Below are 21,906 nucleotides of genomic sequence, written 5' to 3'. Positions count from 1 at the left end.
ATATTTATAATCTCTATAGGCATTGTGAATATGGCATTGCTGATACAAAACAAGGGTTTCTAAGAGGCCCAGGTGCAGAAAGTGCTCATTTCAGGTATGGGAAATAGCCAAGGCAAAGACATGGAGATGTGGGTAGAGTCTCATGGATGAGGGACACCACGGTCATGTTGTCTGGACCATGGACTGTGGAAGGGGACTAATGTACATGGTGATGTAGCAAGCAAAGCCTTGAACTTGGCACAGGAAGAATTGAGCTCAAATCCTGCCTTAGATACTAGGTGTGTGACATAGGGAAGCCACTTAAATCTTTCTTAGCCTCAATCTCTTTTTCTGAAAAATGGAGATGCTCATAATGCATAACCTACAGGGTTGTTATCAGGCGCAAATGAGGTAACATCTGTAAAGCACTTTGCAAACATTAAAGTAGCATTTAAATGCAAGTGGTTATTATCATAAGATTATAGCTATCATATACATTATTGCCTGATCGGTACACGAGAGGGTTATAAGACAAAGCACTGGGCTGCAAGGGTAGGAGACAGGAAAATTCTTTGAAGAAAGTTAAAAATTCTCTGCAACTGGAAGGCATCATTATTATTATTTTTAAAATTAAACTGAATATGGTGACAGCAGTTTTATTCACACTGTGGACCGTGAGAGGCATTCCTGAGTGGTTCCCAGACTGATGCTTTGCTGAGAAAGCTCACTAAGTTGCAGAAGCTGTTTTGTTTTGTTTTTTACTTTAAACACAAACCATCATATCAATACTCTGGACATAGACCTCTATGGTTCTAGAATAGACTTAAGAAACAAAATCCTCAGTTATAGTGACTTTCCATGTGCCCTTGGAGGGAAGAGAAGAGCTAAAACATTTATGCTTCACTTGTGGAAACCCACTGCTGATCTTAATTCCCAAATACTAATGAAAGTTGGCAATTTCCTACATTGGGATTTCCAAAAAAAAAAAAAAGAGAGAAAAGTCCATGACACCAGATCCAGAACAACATTTAAAATTTGATCCCTATTGTTAGTCCTCCTGACAAATTATTGATACACATGCAGAGTGGGGTTTTAAGTATCTCGCATATTTATGCTGACTTCATGGGAGCGCTAGATTTCATTACCCAGACACTCTGCATATTTATGGAAGGGGGGCTGTTCATGGTATGCTGTATATATGTTTATTGCTTTTCCATCTCTATTTACAGGCGTAATAAGTATTGATTTGAAAAAATCGTAATTGCCAGAAAAGCCTTGGTGAGTTAACTGGAAATGATCTACTCTTCTGTATACCGCATGCCATTTTAATGCTATTCTGGAGTAATCACAGCGAACTACTTAACTGGTCTCCAGCTGATTAATAATGTTCTCCACTGCTTTTCTTTTTCTCTTTGCAGCTGCCAGATGGAATGGTGCAGATTAGTCAACACCGAATAATCAATGTTTACAGCTGAAAAAAAAAATGTTGTGTGCTCCATGCTACATTTGACCCCCCTTTGATTATTAAGTAAGAAGTCCCTCCAACCAATGCCTTTCAAATGCCCAAAGAAATGAGGAGGTCAGTGTCTATCTTCAATTTTCCTTACTTAAGATCAAAAAGTAATTGAAATAACCTTCTCCACCGTACACTCCAACACACAAGCACGCACACACACACACACACACATGACTGAACATCTACCTATGTTATAAACATTTAACTTTTATGGTTTCCAACGAAACCAACTCAGTCTTGTAGGTGGAGTTTTTGCTCAAGGGACACCTGATCAACTAATCTTGACCAAGCAAGCTTTTTGTCTTCCATCCTCAAAGGTGATGAGATGATAGTCTCAAAACCATTTTTTTTGTAGGATGGGGGAAAGAATCTCATACTCTTAGCCAGCTTAGCGGACAACAAGGTGCAGTGGAGTCAGGGGTTCTGGGTTCAAATCTTTCCTCTGATATCTACTCTTTGGGTGACTCTGAGCATGTCACTCAAACTCCTCAAGCCACAATTTCCTTCTACACATTGATGTGAGTTCCTTGAGAGCAAGAATTATCTTTTGCCTGTCTTCACATCCAGATGCCTATCACAGAACCTGGCACATGGTTGATGTTTAATAAATACTTGTTGACTGACTCACAAGATAACTTCCAGGGTTCTTTCCACTCTAGCTCTATGACTATGTGACTCACGTACGCCTAAGCATGTGTGAAATCACAGGATTTAGAACTGGAAGAGACCTCAGAGGCCATCGGGCCCAACTTTTTCCCAGTGGGGCCAGACTGGTAATGCGAATATGGTTCTGTACCATAGGACCACAGAATTGAATCACCATGTGTAAGGATATTTCTGTGGGAAAATACCTTTAGAATTCAAATCTGGGAGGCCAGAGATGCATCTTCCTTTCTACCATGAGGAATGTGGGATAACCACCTAACAAGCAGTAGGAATGGTGGACTACTGCCAGTCCCAAGCCAATGATGGTACTTTTGGTCCAGAATGGAGGTTCTTCTAGGGCAGGGACTAAAGGAGAGTAGGGAAAGAGCTTTGAGGTATGGAGGACTCTGGAGGCTCTTGGATATGCCTCTTAGTTCTAACTTGGCCCTTATCTTGGAGATGGAAGGGACCTTTTAGATTATCTAGAGCAACTCCTTCATTTTACAGATATGGAAACTGAGTCCTGGAGAGGATGGAGGACTGGCACAAGGTCAAGCAATGAGTTAGTGGAAGATCTAGGACCATAACCCAGGACACCTACTTCCCAATTCATTGTTCTTTTTATTAAAACAAAACAAAACAAAAAACCTGCTGGCAGGCTAATGACAAACATCTAGTTTCTCTTCATTTTCTTATCTTTCAGGAAGTTTGCAGTTCTTCTGAGGTTTCTACTGATAGAAAATATGAGAAACAGATCTGGGGGAGGGGAAGAAAGGCTTTATCGTCTCATTTTTAGCCCAGTCCAACTCACTCAAACTGGGACAGTTCAGGTGGCTATTATTTCTTAAAGAAATTTAACTAATGAGAAAAGTTTCCATGATGAGACAGCCAAAAAGAGCTCAGAAACAGCCCCAGTCAGCAAACACTTGATCCTTTTGCTGAGATGAGAGACAAGGCATCCAAGGGCTAAACCAGGTTGGAGTACAAATTAATTTGAAACATTATGGAAATAGAGGATGGATAATTATGCCTCACAAAATAGTGAAAAGCAATTGAAAATAAGCCTGTGGAAAACATGATGTGGAAATTCGGCAAAGCCAGACTATTCCAAGAGTAATTGTAGGTGCAAAGGCAAAAACAAACAAATGTGAAATGAGCCAGATAAAGTTGTTTCTAGAGAGATATGTTTCCATCAGGAATAGTAAGGGTATAATCTGGGTACCTGATCTACTATATGAGGGAAAAACAGCAAAATTTAAGAGGATAAAGTTAAAAAGAGCTCTGGATTAGGATAAATATCTACTTAAGAAATCCATGTTAGAGGCGACACAATTTAAAGGTTCTCAGGAGTAGACTTCCAAGGAATCTTAGTGAGGAAGATTCCAAAGGAATTTAAAAGGTCACAGATGGTACTATTCCTCCACCAAAAAAAAAAAAAAAAAGAAAAGAAAGTTGATACCAGTAAATACCCAACCCATACGACCATTCTCTTCTCCCTATAAAATCTTCATAAGAATGGTCTATATGTACATTGAAGGTATTCCTGATGAAAACAGAGTAGAGAGGTAGACTTTCATAGATCATTGAATACAGTTTGACTAGAATGCAGTATGTATGAAGAGAAGTAAAATTCATTATTGCATCTTCTATGCACATTCATTTATAATTCAATAACATATGTGACTCTAGAGATACTTTTCAATGATTCGATAATATATAGGACTCTGGAGATGTCTTTCAATGGTTCAAAACTCAGTATTAAGATCAAAGAAGGACACACACATGCCTATACTGCACACACATAGATGTATATGCATGTATCTATCTATCTATCTATCTATCTATCTATCTATCTATCTATCTATCTAATCTTTGCATAGTGACTATAGCACAGGACCTATGGTCAGGAAGACTTGAGTTCAAATACTTCCTTACTAGCTATGAAATGCTAGGAAAATTATTTACCTTCTCTCAGTCTCAGGTTCCTCATCTGTAAAATGGGAGTAATAATAGTACTTCTGTCACAGGGTTGTTGTGAAAAACAAATGAGGTAATGAATAGAAAAATGCTTTGCAAAACTTAAAGTGTTACCTCTTTCTACTACTATTATAAGTTGTTCTCCCTTTCATATATAAACATTTTATTTGCTATAAGGGGAAGAAAAAGGAATTTGCATAAGAAAAGTAGCTTGGGGGCAGTTCTGAGGACTAAGAGAAAACTGCCCCTAAGATATGTGTACTGAGAAGACCTGTCTGAAAGCAATTCTAAGGCACAAACACTGACAGAAGTGGAGGATGGCCCCAAGGCATTGTTGTCAATGGTTCATTTACATATGACTGTTTCTGGGGTTCTGCCGGATATAACTGAGACATTTTAAATCTAAGAACCATGTGGGCACTAGGAGGAAATAGTATGCTGTTGTTTGTATTATACCTGGCAGAACTATGTACTTTGGATTTTTCACCCTGATTTAGAGATGAGTCATTATTTGTGAGGAGGTCATCTTTCTGGATGTTATAGATATAAGAAATAGAGGGGATGAGAAGGCAGAGATCAGAGAGATAAAAGAGACACAGCAGTCACCTAATGGGAGAAGCTGATGGTGGATACTGCCCCCTGCTGCTTGAAAAAAAGCAGAGTAGAGGAGAATTGGAAGATAAGAGCAGTTACTTTGGGCTGAGGACCAACTGAAGCTCAGCAGGTTCTAAAACTTCTGGGAGCTCCTTGGAGGAAACAGAACTCTCCCTGCTATATGAAGAACTACCTGGACTTATTAACTTATTAACTTTGTATAACCTGAAATATAAGAAACCCTTTGGGGGCTTGAAAGGACAAAATTTCTTACAACCCAGAAAGCAAGTAGAAGTAATTTTGCAATTCTCCTGCATACTAGGACTGCTGGCCAATGAAATAGCTTAATTGCTCTAGTGCCTGTCCAAGGGAGCTGACATAGAAATCTATACAACCCAGGTTTCAGAGTATTGCTTTACTAAAAGAGCTTAACACTGTTTCAGCAGCCTGAGAGAAGAAAAGAAATAGATTTGTTTAGTAGAAGAGTAGAAAGGCTTAGAAGAACAATAGATGATATGAAATACAGATAATCTCCTAAAAGAAATCATCAATATCCAGGCCTGAAGTCCAGAGTTGTGAGTTAAAATGGGCACGAGTTTCCTTGCCCATGTGCCTCACTTATAGGTGTCTGTAAACATGTACAATTTCTCTCCAATAGAGAGTGTGTACATTAGTGGAAGAACGTGATCCCGGTTTATGGGTGGACTATATTACATTTTGATTATTCCCGCCTTTGCCTTCTATTGAATAAATGGTATAGTGATTATTGCTTTTGCCTTCTTGTTTAGTAAATGTCTCATGTTTAATGGTTAATGGTATCATTATAACTACTTTGTATAAATGGGAAACACCGATGGGGGCTTAGAAGATACAGTGATGAATATTAAGAGTATATCCTTACTTCCCCCATCCCCAACAGGGCCCCTACCTGACAGTGAGTTGAAATCATGTAGTCACCCCTCTGGGGACACTAACCCAATTTGCCAACATCAGTGCAAATGGTTGAGGGAAGGGGAGAAGCAAGGGGAAGGGAAGGGACTAAATATTTATGTAGTTCCTTCTATAAGTATTTACAAATATTATCTCATTTGATCCTCACAATGACTTTGCAAAATAGATGATGCTATAATTTCCATTTTACAGTTGGGAAAATTGAGACAAATAGAAGTTAAGTGACTTGCCCAGGGTTATACATCTTGTAAGTGTCTGAAGCTGAATTTGAACTCAGACCTTCCTGATGCCAGGCCCAGGGTTCTCTCCACAGCATCATCCCAGGGATGAATGAACCAGCCACAACCCAGGAATTAAGAAATTCTGAAGGGAGTTGAGGTTTATGTAATGTCCCTTTAATAAATGCATTATCGTTAATGTTATTATTACTAATATTATTATATTTATATTATTATTTCATGTAAGATATTTCACAGTATCACGGAAGATGTCTTGCATGTAGTCTAAGCAGCAAAAGCTTCATTTCTGATTGCAAGATTCTCCAAATGCTCTTCTTCATAGATGACTACCGTGTTTCCCCAATAATAAGACCTATCCAGAAAATAAGCCCTCCCCTTACTGTGTAAGATTCCTCTAAAATAAGCCCTCCCCCGAAAATAAGCCCTATTGAGATTGCTACTGTAGTGAAGGTGATCCCCTGCACTACACGCTACATTACGGTACCCTCTGTATGCACCCTCACCCCCCCCCCGGGTGAAACGCACACCGTGCTCCGAGCTGCATCCAATCAGAGCTGCAGCAGTGAGCGCATCATCCTGTTCTTCCCCAGTGATTTGCTTGCTGGCGCCATTAAGAGCAGTGCCGCGGAGGAGAGCTGAGGCAGGACAACATAAGCCCTCCCCTGAAAATAAGCCCTCTGGTGTTTTTCTTTCCAAAAAAAAATAATAAGACAGTGTCTTATTATCGGGGAAACACGTCCTGAGCCCTGGAACACTACAAAAACTCTGGAATTCAATCCATAGTTATTTGAGAAAAATCACTATCATTATTTACACTACAAAAAAAGTGAAGAATACTATGACAACATGTAATTAGATGGAAACTTATAGAGTTAATGCATCAATATATACTCTAGGTACCTTATGTTTTCCTAGACTCTTTCCTTTCCCTCACTTTCCATATCTAGTCAAGTGCCAAGTCTTGTCAATTCTACCTTCACTAAATTGATTGTGTTTAGATCCTTCTTTCTTCTCATAAGACCACTACCCTATTTCTGGCTTCCATCACCTATGGTCATGATTACTATAATAACTTCTTATTTGTCCTCCCTACTTACATCCATCCCATTTTTTCAGTTGTGTCTCACTCTTTGTGACACCCTTTGGGGGTCTTTGCTCCAAAAGTGCCCCTTTATCACTTTCTTGGCACAGTGGTTTGCCATTTCCTTTTCCAACTCATTTGCTAGATGAGGAAACTGAGGCAAACAGGGTTAAGTGACTTGCCTAGGGACATACAGCTAGTGTCTGAGACCAGATTTGAACTCAGGAAGATGAATTCAGGCCCAGCACTCTATCCACTGCGCCCCCTAGTGCACAAATGTTAGAATAATCTTTCTAAGGCATATCATTATCATTTCCCAACTCAAAGATCTTCAGTGGCTTCCTAGTACTTCTAGGATGAAATATACGCTTCTCAAACAGGCATTTAAAGTCCTTTATAATCTAACAGCAACTTATCTTTTCTCACTTATTTAATATACCTTCTCTTCACACACTCTATGTTCTGTCCATATAGGCTCATTAGCTATCCCCTGAACTCAGCATTCCATCTCCTGACTCCATGCCTTCTCTCAGGCTGTCTGTTCAGCACCCACAATGCACTCTCTCCTCACCTTAGCTTCCGAGAATCCGGAATTTATTCCAAATTCAGTATTGGTGCCACCTCCTGTAGGAATTCTTCCCTGACCTCCCACCCCAGCCCATCTCCAACTGTTGGTGTTCTCACCTTCCTCAAACCACCTCATTTTTACTTATTTGTTTCCATGTTATAACCCTCCCCCCGCCCCTAACTATGTAAACCTTAGTGGAAGGAGCTGCTTTATTTTCGTATCCTAGAACCCACACAGTGCCTTATACACAGTAGTCCCTTAGCAAATGTTTGCTGTTTTATTGGAACTGTAACACACCCAAACCTTAGAAGAAGAAAAAATTGCCAGTGAGACAGAAGGAAATAGTTCCATTCGAAGGGGGATAGGGTATGGGGGGGGGTAGGAGGGGAGGCCTGAGATAATTGCTAAAGCATATTTATTTTATTATAAACAGCTCTCAACAACCGCAAACATTAAGATATACAAAAAGAACAAAGAAAGAGTGCACATGTAAGCTCTTGTTATTTGTAGTTCTTTTAAACTTATAAGTGGAGTGTGTAAATTAGTAAAATCATCTTTTTTGTTTCTGCATTGCCTCTGGCTGTAGCATATTATCAACAATTACACGTGTAAAAACAGAGTCAGAGATGTTATCAATGGTCCATTTGACAAGAAAAGTTGAGGTAGTCAAGTTGTGAGAGTGAAGGAAAGCAGTTAGACAGTCTAAATACTGTATTGGTACCCTCCAGGTTTTTGTTGTGTGTTCATTTGTTTCAGTCATGTATGACTCTTCCTGCCCCCATTTGGGGTTTTCTTGGCACACATCCTGGAGTGGTTTACCATTTCATTCACCAGCTGATTTTACAGCTGATGAAACTAAGGCAAACAGGGTTAAGTGACTTGTCCAGGGTCACACAGCTAGTACGTTTCTGAGGCAGGATTTTAACTCGGGAAGATGAATCTTCCTGCCAGCAGACCCAGCACCTTAGCCACTGTGTCATCTACTTGCCCTGTCTCTTCTACAAATGAAGAAACTGAGGTTTAGAGAGGTAAAGTGATTTGTCCCCTATTATAGAATGAGTAATGTTTCATGAATATAAAGGTTTAAGTTTTTTTTGGGGGGGGGGGTGTGGTGGTGTTACCTTTTTAATGCAAGCTCAGAATTGAAAGAGAATTAGTGCTTAGATTCTGGTTCTGTCATTAACTGGGCTATGTCCCAGAGTGAGTCATTTTACCTTTTTGTGAAATGGGGACAAGCATACTTGTGTTACCTGCCTTGTAGGCTCATTGAGAGGAGAGCTCCATTGCTCTGCTGAAAGGCGAGCTTTATTACACTGCTAGCCCTCCCCTTCCATCTCTGGCTCCTAATCTTCTTAAGGGAGCAGCATGTCTTTGCAGGCTCAGACTTGCCCACTTCCCAGGGAGAAGTCTGCACAGACTTCTCAAAGTTCTGCTTTTGTCACTTCTGGCAGATTAGAGGATGGTGGGGCAAATTGGCAAAATCTTATTTGTTTTATCTTTATAAAATATTTAGTTGTTTAATTATACCAACTGCCAAGAGTTTAGTCCATTCTTTAGTCATTTCCCAAATGAGCTAGGAGAACAATCCCTTAGATGGCCTCTTCCAAGCATTTATCACATGGTTTGCAAGCCATCCAAAATCATGAATCATATTTAAATGTTTTCCATATCCCATAATTCTCATTTTTCTGTTCTATTCAGCTAATTGTACTTGCTCCCTATTCATCAGAGACTTACATTTTAGGGCCAGAATTCAAAAGAGAAAAAAAAAAACCTTATAACTAAAGTTCCTTCATGTTTGTAAGGTTTAATCGAAGTTTGCATTTCAACTTGCACTCTGGAATCTTCTTATGACTGCTCATAAGTAATACCATCTGCCTTTGGTATGGTTCCCATCTTTCAACCCACCGGTAAAAGTCCCTTTATATAATAACCACCTTTTCCAAAGTTTTCTTGGAAATTCCTTCACATTTATTGTGTTGTCTTCCCATCATCCTGTCCTATGTTTCTAAGGAAGCATTGCACCAGATTTCTATCCCAAGAATAAAACTGAGTTAGAGGCTTCCTTGTCAAAGATATTGTAGAAGAATTTCCTTTGGAGTCTGTCTCCACGCAATCTGTGAATATGTGGCATACACATAAGAGCAGTGGATTTGGGGTTAGAAAGACCAGGGTTTTAGTCTTTGCTTTCTTACTCACTAGCTCTGAGATATTAGTCAAGTCACTTAACTTTTCTGAGTGCCAGCTTACTCATCTTGACGGCTTGAGATGATGCTATTTGAATTACTTACCCAACTCATAGGATTTCTATGAGGATCAAGTATGTGAAAGCTCTCTAAATCCACGGGCAGAAGTTTGGGGCCAGACGTCCCAAGTGGTGTGCATTTCCAGCTTGTCAGTGAATCCCCAGGAGGTCAAGGGGAAAAGGAGACTGACCAACAATAGAAGGTGGAGCCAGAGCTGAGAGGTATATAGTGATTTCAGAATCACTGAGGTCCTCACTATCTATGGGAGAGGCCAGAGTTGGACTATTTCTTAGATTCCAACCATCAATTTATTAAGTGCTGCTGGTGGGGTTCTTCAATTAAACTATAATACTTCTCCTCTTGTGAGTGCTATGCATTTAAAGAACTGGAAAATCAATCAATCAATCAACAAGGGTGTTTTAAGTGCCAGCAATATTGCTAGGCACTGTTTTAAATGAAGTTAGGGAGAAAGAGAGAACACCCTTTTCCCTCAAGGAACTTACATAATTATGGGGGAGACAACACATACACATGAATGCATACGTAATATATACAAATGAATACAAGATAGTTTAGGGAGGGGATACTTTAGCCTTAGGAGGGACTAGGAAAGGCTTTATGAGGAAGGCATTTGAATTGAATCTTAAAGGAAGCCAAAATTCCAAGAGGAAGAGCTGAAGAGGAAGTGAATTCCAGACTTTGAGGATAATCAGTGTAAAGACAGAGATTGTGCAGAGTGTGCAAAACAACATGTGCCCAGTGTGGCTAGAATGAAGATTGCAAAAAGGGAAATAGAATGTGAAAAGGCTGAAAAACAAGGGAAAGGGCCAGGTTGGGAGGAGTTTATATGCCAAAAGGAGGAGTTTAAATTTTATCTTTGAGGCAATAGAAAACCACTGACAGTTGCTGAATGTGTGTGTGTGTGTGTGTGTGTGTGTGTGTGTGTGTGTGTGTGGAGGGGGGGAGTGGGAGGGTGGATTTTGGAGAGACTTAGGTTCAAGTCTTGTCTCAGACAAGTAGGCTGTGTGACCTGGGCAAATCACTTAACCTCAGTGTGCCAGGTAATTCTCTTAAGACTGTAAATTGGAGAGTAGTTGATCTGCCCTTATAAGAGTTGGGATAGCTCAATGAGGGTTCTCTACCTCCAGTGAAATCAAACAAAGAAATATGTCATCACCTGAAAAATAACACTGAACATTCAGGTTTCATGTAAGCCAGATTTGGGAAAGGGGTGGGAGCGCATGAGTTCAACATTTGACAAACACAATAATATTGAGGCTTCTATGGCAAATCCATAATAAAAAGATTATCCACCACTGGAAATGGAAATATCACTTGTAAAAACTACTTTATGGGGTGATTATGAGATCAAACCTTAGAGTGCTCTGTAAATGTGAGCCATCATCACCATCCCAGCCCCTCTGTGACTCAGTAGTGATCTTGGAAAGCAGAGGTAGATACAGTTTTCATCACTCAGCTACTAACCTGGTGAGGAGTCTGCCCACTGTGGTTCTGTTGCTGCTTGCCTCACAGAAAAGCTGTTCATTTCTAAGACATTCACAATAATAAAAATAGTAATGATAATGATGATGATAGCCTGCTCTCCTGGAGTTTATACTCTAATAGGTGTCAAATACATGTATATTACTATGTGTTTGTCCTTTTTTGAAGAGGACCATGGCGTCAGGGAAATGATGACATGACTTGCAGTTGACTTTGATTTGAGTAGAGGAGGGCTATTGAAAGTTCACCAGTCTCACTTTCTCCTCCAGAACCATCTGGGTCCAGTGGCCAGATGAATTCATCAGGATGACTGGAGACGGCCCAGGATGCAATGGGAGATCCTGTCCCTTTTAGGCTAAGGCCTTTTCATGTACTCACTTAGAGTGAGGTAATGCCCCTTCAGTGAATTCTATAAGAAATGAATCAAGAGATAGCCCCTGTAATTACAAAAAAGAAGAAAAAATCAAGCTGGGAGGGCAAGACCCTCTAGCTTACCCTTCTGAAGATAAATAGTTACCATTGACATTCACTCTAAGCCAGGAGGGCCCAAAATACAGCCATTAAATGGAGCTTGGGCAGGGACCTATTGTGGTCCAATCAATGAACTTCAGAGTGAACTGTGCTTTAGGTTTTAGAAAGAAAGAAAGAAAGAAAGAAAGAAAGAAAGAAAGAAAGAAAGAAAGAAAGAAAGAAAGAAAGAAAGAAAGAAAGAAAGAAAGAAAGAAAGGAAGGAAGGAAGGAAGGAAGAAAGAAAGAGAAAGAAAGAAAGAAAGAGAGAGAGAGAAAGAAAGAAAGAGAAAGAAAGAAAGAAGGAAGGAAGGAAGAAAAGAAGGAAGAAAGGAAGGAAGAAAAGAAGGAAGAAAGGAAGGAAGGGGGAGAGAGAGAGAGAGAGAGAGAGAGAGAGAGAGAGAGAGAGAGAGAGAGAGAGAGAGAGAGAGAGAAGGAATCTAGCCAGTCAACCAATTTAAGGGGCAATGAACTAAGTGCAAAGCAGAAAATGAAGGAAAATACTTAGAAATTTGAGAAATTCCTGATTCTCTTTTGTAATGGGGAGACTAGGTCATTTTGATAACTAATACAAACCCTTTAGTAGTACTCTGCAGGCAGGAACCTCTGATAGACTTTGTAAAATATTCTTTGTTGAATCTACCTAATTCTAAGAGTGGCAGGCTTGATTATAATTTCTTTCCATAAATTTGGGCAAAATAAGACTCATGACACATGTGCTTTTTCTGAGATTATTTAATATAGCCTATGATAACATAGGAAGTACTGGTAGACTGAGGTAGAAAAATAGGATAATGACAGCTTCTAGAATCATGGTTCCTTGTGATAGAGAAATGCTGGCTACAGATTCTAGAAAGGCAGCGGTCATCGGAACGCAGCAGACAGCATCACCTTATGGTGCTATAAGAGGAGCCTTCTGAAGGCTTCTTGAGAGGAGAACAAGCCCTTGTGGGGCCAGGAGCTGGGAGGCAGGCTTGATAATTGCTGCTCTTCTTATATCCTCTCAATAAAGTCTTTTCTAGACGCTAATAGAATCCTACTAGTTGAGCGATAGCAGGAAGAATACCAGATGTGAACAACTGCAGTGAAAATTATAGCCCCCCTCAGGGTTTTCTCTAGGATGCGGAGGAAGAGTAGGGAATCAGCTGCTCGTTGAGAAACTGGTTTCTGAATTTATGTGGGAATTGAGGAAATAGCCCAAGTGAGCAAGGGTGTGTTACACTTCAAAAATGACCACTTTCTGCATGGAATTTTTCCTGATTCTTCCCCTCCTCCTTCACTCCCTCCTCTTGATGGCCTCCCTCCTGAATCACCTTGTATTTATTTATTTTTCTGTTTGGTACATGCTTCTTGGATAGAACATTGTGCCTGGAGTCAGGAAAACCTGAATTCAAATCTGTCCTCAGCTACTTTGTAGCAGTGTGACCTTGGGCAAGTCACTTGACCTCTCTTTGCCTCTATTTCCTCAATTATAAAATGAGGATAATACTAGGACCTGTCTTGCAGAGTTGTGAAGATCAGATGAGATATTTGTAAAGCCCCTAGCCCAGGCCCGTACAACACAGGGTCCATTTGGCCTGCCAAAGGATTATGGCCTGAAAAAAATGGAGGGCTGCCGCCGCACACTCTCCTATTTGTCACATGATCCATGGCAACCACCCATCGTCAGTCTGTATCTAGTCTGACTTATGTGTAGCCCAAAAAAGTTTAGCCTATTTTAATTTTGGCCCCCTGCCTACTGCTAAGTTGTACAGGTCTGCCCTAGCCCAAAGTCTGACCTATAGTATGTGCTACATAAAGCTTATTCCCTTACATTGTCTTCCCTCTGTGTCCATGTTGTCTCCTCCATTAGGATGCAGGCTATCTGAGTGTAGTGGCATCCCCTGCCCTTACCATAGTGCTTGGCATATATTAGGTGTGCTTAATGATAGATTGCTTTTTTCCCTGGGAGGTGGGAGGAGGGGGAAGGTTTCATGAGGAAGGAGGCATTTGTTTAGGCCTTGAAGGAAGAGAGAGAGTTCACCAGATGGAAATGGGGTAGGGTGGGCTGGGGAGCAGTTCCTTCAACACCTTGGAGATAGTATAACGAAAGGAAGCCTAGTCTAGTTTGGACTGACTGTTGATCTAGGGAGTCAGTTTTCTTAAACCCACCCAAAGATTCAGAAGCTTGGAACTGACAAGGTTAGTCTTTGTAGTGTGTTTGGACTCCTGGCATAGCCAGTACCATCCCTTAGTCCTAGGCAGCTAGGTGGTGGTGCAGTGGTTAGACCATTGGATCCTTGGATCAAGAAAATCTGAATTCACATCCTGCCTAAGGCGTCAACTGGATATGTGATCCCTGGGCAAGTCCTTATTCTTTCTGTACCTGTTTCCTCATCTGTAAAATGGAGATAATAATAATAACAGCATCTACTTCCCAGGGATGTTGTGAGGATCAAATGAAATAATATTTGAAAGTGTTTAGCAAACCTGAAAACAATATATAAATGCTAGTTACTAATATTATTGTTATTACTTTGTCTGCTGCCATCGAAACTAATTTTTAGTGATTTTGAGCTAAGAGCTATACAGCCGACAGTGCGTTAAGCAAACACAGCAGGCCCTGCTTGCCCTATGGGACCTGATCACTGAAGCCAGGCAGATATGACACACTCAGTGCCATCCAGCCCACATAATAACCAAGAAATTTAAATAAACAAGTCATTTACAGTACATGCAAGCAAAGAGGTCACTACAATTTTGGTGAGGTGCTGAGCAAAGGGGGAGAGGAGATGGCCTTCATTTCTTATTTACTCTGAGTAAGTTTTTCATAATCCTTGGATAATAGATTCAGAACCAAGTCTCTCTTTGGTTCTGGAAAGTTCTTCAGTCACTTGGGGCTCATTTACTGAAGAAATTAATTCCATCATCTCCCTATTCTGGGCTGGCTGGGGCTCAGCCTACAGAGTCCCTTTCTCTGCCCATCTGGCCTCTACACCAGAGGCCTGTCCTCTTCCAGTGTGAGGAACAGCTGTGGGCATAATAAATTAAGCCAACTCCTGCAGGTGCCCTTCACCCTGGTCTGCTCAGCCCTACACGAAGGACTTACAATATTGAATTCACTTTAGGAGGAAAAAAAAAACACTTGAGAAGTAATGTGAAAAAAAGTCAAGAACAAATTAGAAATTGAATCCAGATTACAAGTCAGGAGGTTCGAGAGATTATTTGAATTGAGTGATAACTCCCCCATCAGATTTTCCTCCAACACTTTAGGTCAGATATAGTCTGTTTTGTGTCATACTCATGTTTGAGTGTGTCATGTCCTCCCAGTAGAATATAAGCTCCTTGGGGGTAAGAACAGTGTCTCTTTTCATTTTTGTACACCAAACACCCAGGACATTGCCTTAGACAATTAATGCATATTTATTGAATTGTTGCTAAACTTCTGGTTTCCCCCCCTCATTTCTGCCTAGTTAATTTTGGACTGGATTACATCATAGAATCATAGAGCTGGAGCTGGAAGGGTCCTCAGAGGCCATCGCCCTCATTTTACAGATAAAGAAACTGAGGTAAGGGAGAATAAGTGACTTCTCTGAGATTACTCAAATAGTGTTAGAAGCTGGATTTGACCTGAGGTCCTTAGAATCTAAATGGAAAGCTTTGCTATACATTGCATGTCTCAGGATCGATGGTATCTGTGCTGTGTTTTAATAGATTTCTACAAATACAATTCAATACAGTGCATCTCAAAGGTGAGTTTATCCCCTCTTTTTGATAATACCTCACATAAATGATATACATACAATAATTTATTTGAACCTCACAACAACTATGAAGTAGGTACTATTTATTATTACTCTCATTTTGCAGATGGGGAGACCAAGGCCCAAAGAGATTAGGTAACTTCTCTACCTACAGCCTCTCCCTCTTGACTGGCTGGGCCCTCCCAGAGCCCCCATTTTAAGGAGGCCCAGGCCATCTGTGTCTGCATTCCTCTCAGAGCTGTCCCCCTAAATCATTTCTGCAGGACTGGGTCTACTTTGTTCCCATGCTAAGTACATTCACAATCTCCCCCTCATTCCCCATTTTCAGCTCCCTTTTGTGTGTTGTCTTAGATCAGGATGTAAGCTCTTTGAGGGCAGGGCCATCTTTTCTTTTCGGCTTGTATTTGTATTTACAGCATTAAGCACAGACCCCAACTTAATACGTGTTTATTGTCTTGTTAACTTGGCCAGTTTTACAAAATAAAAGACAAACTAATTAAATAGTACATGTGAATTCAAAGCAAAGTAAAATTAATTTATTCATTCAGCAAACATTTATAGAACATTTGCTAGACCACAGGACTGAGTGTGCTAAGAATTGGGGAAAAGATAGACTAATGGCCTCCCCTTTAGGACCTTAGAATCTAGAAGGGAAGAGAGACCTCTGCTCTCAAATACCGATTACACCATCCTATAAATTGGAATAATTACTTCTATTAAGAATTTTTAGTGGAATTCTTGATGATGTATATTTTAGAGGAAAACCTTTATTCTGTTAAGAAAAAAAGAAGTTGCAAATCATCCTTTTTCAACAGCCTCAAACTGCCGACAACTTGAGACCGCTTTAGGTGTTAGATGGTAAACACGGGACCTAAATGTTAATGCTGCCTGAGCAAGGTGAATGCTATAATATGAAAAGGCTCTAATCCCATTCTACTTTATGACTAGCTAAAGGAATGACCTCTAGCAAGATTTGGCTCTTGTTCTATCATGCAACTAGATTTTTCTTACAGAAAATAAATTAAAAAGGTGTGACCTTGCTGAGGGCTTGCAGAGCAAATGAGGTACATCTTGTCACCAGCAGAAGAACCTATTTGAAACATGGTTTGTTCAATTTGAAAGGCTGAAGCTTTGCTCTGATCAGAAGTTAAGATAAAGGCAGGGGATGAAAGGAGGAGAAACATTTTCAAGAGATGAAATTAAAGAGCTACATTGGAAAGCCATTCAGGACTACAGTGGGCTTTTTGTGTGCCGACTTATCTTGGTCTCATCAGCCACACCTTGTCCCTACGCTGAGAGGCCTGCTCTTCACTGAGAACACAAAAGGCTGCCGTGTAAGGAAATGATGAGAGCCGCTGGCTGATACTCATCAGCGGACACTGCCCCCACCGCTTCCTCTCACAGCAGGTCACGGCAGAAATGGACTGACCCACCCGAATTTTACTCATTGTACAAAAAAGAATCAAAGTCATTGCATCGGCCCCGTTCTGGAGCTAGGTCACCAGTGGCTGTATTTTCCCTGCCAATAAAAGTGTGACTTTTATGAAAGAATTCTGCCCCCTCCCCAATTCCTCCCAGGAGTAGTTCAAATAAACCAGTAATGAATCGCATACCTGTCCAGCAGAAATTCCCACCAAAAAGGCAGAGGGGCTATCAAATGCTCTTTCAGCTCCTCTCATCCTTTAACAGTCATATTTTAGACTTCTCATCTTTCAAGTTTCAAAGCCATCTGCATTCCTTTCCCAGCATGGAAAAGTCAAATAAAATTACAGTATTTTCCATAAGCTATAAATTCATAGACTTGTCAGTCTCTTAACTAGATCTCTTTCCAAAAAGTATGAACAGGACAAGGGCTGTGGGTCTTTGTACTGGGGATCCAGAGACATTAGATATCCTGAACAGCCTTCTGATCATCAAAAAAACATTTTCTCCCTGTCTCATTTTAGGGTGAAATCTCTTGTAGTTTAATGCCTAGAGAGAAGTGCTGTGGTACAGAGGATAAGAGGGTAAGGACCTGGCCTAGCTGGGAACACATATGTCGACTTCAAATACGTGCCACAAGTCACTGGGCAGCTAGGGGGTGCAATGGATAGGGCATGGCCCTGGCTGGCATCAGGAAGGCCCGAGTTCACATGTGACCTTGCATTTATTCATTGTGCCACCCTGGGCACGTCACTTTACCTCTGCCTCAGTATCCTCATTTGTAAAATAGGGATAACACCTACCTGCCAGTGTTGTGAGGTTCAGATGAGATAATATTTGTGAAGTGCCTGGTACAGGGTAGGTAGGGTGCTATAGAACTGTCGGACATCGTCATTATTGCTGGGGAAGTCATTTAACCTCCTAGGGGCCTTAGGCAGCTCTAAGACTATAAATTGCTGAGCAGATGCTGCTCTGTGTTGATGTTCCCCATGCCAAAGTAAGTGCAAATCCAGCCCCATCCCAGAGAGAAAGATATTTAGAAAACCCACAACCTCAGTTTTACAAAGGGCCAAATTGAGAGCCAGAGAGAAGTGAGTTTGTTGCCTAAGGGCACGCAGGTAAAAACAGGCATGGTGCAGGGGAATGCTGGATGTTCTTAAACTACTAGGACCTGGGTTTTGGGAGGCTGTGCTCTTGGGGCTCAGGTTCTGATGAGTCCTCCCAAGACAAAAAGGCCTAGAGTCTGACCCAGAAAAAAAGACTCTGTGTTTGCCCTGAGGACTAGCCTGGTGAAATTCAGGGAGGCCCATCAATACAAACTTTGGTTGTAGCAATTCATGAAAGTATAGATGTTAGTCTATGAACAGAGTACCTGCAGGGGTGAAATCACAGATTTAAGATCTTAATTGGCTTAGTCATCTTAAAAAAAAATCTCTGCTAATGGGGGGAGACAGCTTGGATGAATCAAACATAAGGGTAATTCAAAAACACAGATCAACCTTCTCCCCAGGGCCAGTCCTCAGCAAAACTGAGAAGTAAGTGAAGCTTGGCTTTGGTTCCCCTCTTATGATCCAAATATTATTCTCATGCTGACCCAAGAAATCACCATGCTCCTACTGGGGGAGGGGAAAAAAATTCCCATACCCCAGTTGCTAGAGAATCTCCTCTTCTGCATGTCAATGGGTACTAATGACTTGATCAGATACCTCCAAAGGTTATTTTCTACCCAGGTAAAATAGATTAACCCTTGAAATACAGATGATGAAGGCCAAACATTAAGGAGGCAAGGGAGTTATTTTTAGCATGAGATAAAGTAGCTAGGTATCTCAGTAGATAGAGGATGAGTTCAAATCCAGCCTTAGACACTAGCTGTGTGATCCTGGGCTAATCACTCAACCCTGTTTACCTCAGTTTCCTCATCTATAAAAAGAGTTGGAGAAGGAAATGGTAAACCACTACACTATCTGCCACCCCCCCCCCCCAAAGAGGTTGTGAAGAGTCAGACATGATTTAACAGTAATAAGGTTCTTCAAATCACACAACAATTATAATAGCTTATGTTTACATAAGATCTTACAGTTGATTATGATTATTGTTTTGGGAGTTAATACCACTAAAAATAAAAATTTCATTAATATCTACAAAACGCATTTATCCAACGACGCTATGATGATGCCTATTTTGCAGATGAAGAAACTTCTGAGACTTGGTCAGAGAAATCATTTGGAGCTGGAAGGGAGGAATAAAAGATTATTTCCTCTAATCCATCATTTTAAGTCAAGGAAACTGAGCTCCAAAGAGGGTGAGTGGCTTGCCCAAGGCCATACAAGTAACAATTAGCGAAGCCAGGTCCTCTGACACAGTCTGGGGGGTCTTTGGAAGTAACTTGACCTGTTCTTTACCTCATCATGTGGATTGGATGTTGCTTTGTGGCTTAATAATTATGTAATATGTTAATTAATAATTATGTAGACTGTCTTATGGTGGCCAGTCTTTGGAGTATGCAAAGATATTCCCTTCCTGGTTCCAAGTCAAGCAATCACACGGAAGTTCAAGGAAGCAACTCTTAGGTATCACCTCACACCTACCTGATTGACTAATATGACCAAAGGAAAATGATAAATATTGGAGGTGTAGCAGAATTGGAACTAATGCATTATCGGTAGAGTTGTGAACTTATCCAACCATCCTGGAGAGCAAGTTGGGACTGTGCCCAAAGGGCTATAAAACTGTGCATACCCTTTGGTCCAGAAATACCACTACTAGGTCTATATCCCAAAGAGATCATACAAAAGGGAAAAGAACCCACATGTACAAAAATATTTATAGCAGCTCTTTTTGTAGTGGCCAGGAATTGGAAATTGAAGGGATATCAATTGGGGAACGGCTGAACAAGTTGTGATACATAAATGGAATGGAATACTATTCTCACCAGTCAGACTGGCTAAGAAGACAAAACAAGAAAATGACAAATGCTGGAGAGGATGTGGGCAAATTGGAACACTAATGCATTGTTGGGGGAGTTGTGAACTGATTCAAACTTTCTGGAGAGCAATATGGAATTATGCCCAAAGGGCTATAAATAATTTCATACCCTTTGACCCAGCAATATCACTTCTAGGGTTATATCCCAAAGAGATCATAGAAGTGGGAGGAAAACCCATGTGTACAAAAATATTTATAGCAGCTCTTTTTGTGGTGGCAAAGAATTGGAAATTAAGGGGGTGCCCATAAATTGGGGAATGGCTGAACAAGTTGCGGTACATGCATATAATGGAATACTATTGTGCTATAAGAAATGAGGAGCAGATGGACTTCATATTTACCTGGAGAGGCTTATACAAACTGATGCTGAGTGAGAAGAGTAGAGCCAGGAGAAATTTGTACACAATTACAGACACAATGTATGTGTGATGACCAACTTTGATAGACTAGACTCTTCTCAGAAATGCAGTGATATAAGTCAATACCAAAACACTCATGATGGAGAGAGATGTTGACATCCAGAGAAAGACTAGAAAGAACTGAGTTTGAATCTAGATTGAAGAAAGCTACCTGATCTTTTTCTTTTTCTTGTTTAGTTTTGTTTCCTCTTTACCATTTTTCATTCCATCTGATCCACTCCGTCTTTATAACCTGACTAATGTCTAATGTGAAAGTATTTGCAGATCCTATACTTGATTGTATGCCAATCATTGGAGGGGGGGAAGGGAAGGGAGGGAGAGAAAATTTGAAACTCAAGGAATTGTGGAATTGAATCTTGTAAACTAAAAGTAAACAAACAAATTAATAAAGACCCCGCCTCCCCCCCCCCAAAAAAAGAAAAGAAAATATGAGCAGGTGGATTTCAGAAAAATCTGTAAAGACTTACATGAACTGATGTTGAGTGAAGTGAGTAGAACCAGGAGAACATTGTACACAGTAATAGCAACATCGTGCAATGATAAACTTTGATAGACTTAGCTTTTCTCAGCAACACAATGATCTAAGACAATTCCAAAAGACTCATGATGGAAAATACTAATCATCTCCAGAGAAAGAATTATGGAGTCTGAATGCAGATCAAAGCATACTATTTTCACTTTTTTTCTTTCTCCTCTTTTTTCCTTTTGTTTTGATTTCTTCTTTCACAACATGACTAATGTAGAAATATGTTTAATATGATCATACATTTACAGCCTATATCTGACTGCTTACTCTCTTGGAGAGGGAGAAAAAAATTGGAACTTAAAATCTTATAATAGTAAATGTTGAAAACTATCTTTATATGTAATTGGAAAAATAAAATACTATTAAGTGGGAGGAAAAAAGAAACTTAAGGAGAATCAGTCTCCAACTATGTGTGAGTGAGGGGTTGGTACTGTGGGGTGATAAAAAGTTTTCTAGTTGGCTACAGAGCTGGAAGGACAGATGATTCAGTATTTCTGAGTTGAAAGCCAATGGATATACTGAGGAGGTGACCTATCCCTTTGTCATTCCCTTTTTTTGTGCAGCTTCATGGAGGGAGGACTACTCTGAGCTGCCTCTGAGAGCCAGGTGGGGGAAGGGTAGCTGCTCCATCTCCCACTTGGCTATGGTGGATGGGAGCACATCTCTAGATCTTTGTGTTGTTTCCTAACCTTAGGCAAATGAATACTTTGGGATGGAAGTGTCTAGGAGAACTAGTGAGCTCCAGTGGTCCAGAGGTCTAATCAGGGGTCTCATCAGTGATCAGAGATGAATGGCAGCAGTAGCAGTAGCCACTGGAGTTGTATTGACTGGTGGAATGGGAAAAGGCTACAGACAGATGCAAGACATACCCAAAGACAGAGGCAACATGAAGAAGTATGACACCTTGCATCAGAGAATAATGTCTACTATGGATTTTAGGAAGGCATAGTTCCTGAGGAATTGGTGAGTGGCTCATTCAGTGGAGAGTTACATCTATAGGGAATA

General features: G+C 40.5%; 1 long non-coding RNA gene across 3 annotated transcripts in view; it reads right to left on the bottom strand.

Moving 5' to 3' along the window:
- Positions 1-10,002, bottom strand: part of LOC138157246 (uncharacterized) — a 110,714-nt gene extending 100,712 nt beyond the window's left edge. For all 3 annotated transcript variants that reach the window (XR_011167338.1, XR_011167336.1, XR_011167337.1), the window contains exon 1: positions 9,842-10,002. This is a non-coding gene — a long non-coding RNA (uncharacterized lncRNA). The remainder of the gene's footprint in view (positions 1-9,841) is intronic.
- Between the last annotated feature and the right edge of the window lie 11,904 nt (positions 10,003-21,906).

This window comes from Petaurus breviceps, unplaced genomic scaffold (assembly GCF_028583685.1).
Source record: "Petaurus breviceps papuanus isolate PSGF00001 unplaced genomic scaffold, PetGlider_PUasm1.0 171, whole genome shotgun sequence".
In the NCBI taxonomy this organism is placed as follows: Eukaryota; Metazoa; Chordata; class Mammalia; order Diprotodontia; family Petauridae; genus Petaurus; species Petaurus breviceps.
Note: the sequence above shows the minus strand (reverse complement) of the source record. Positions and strands in the feature narration are given on the sequence as shown.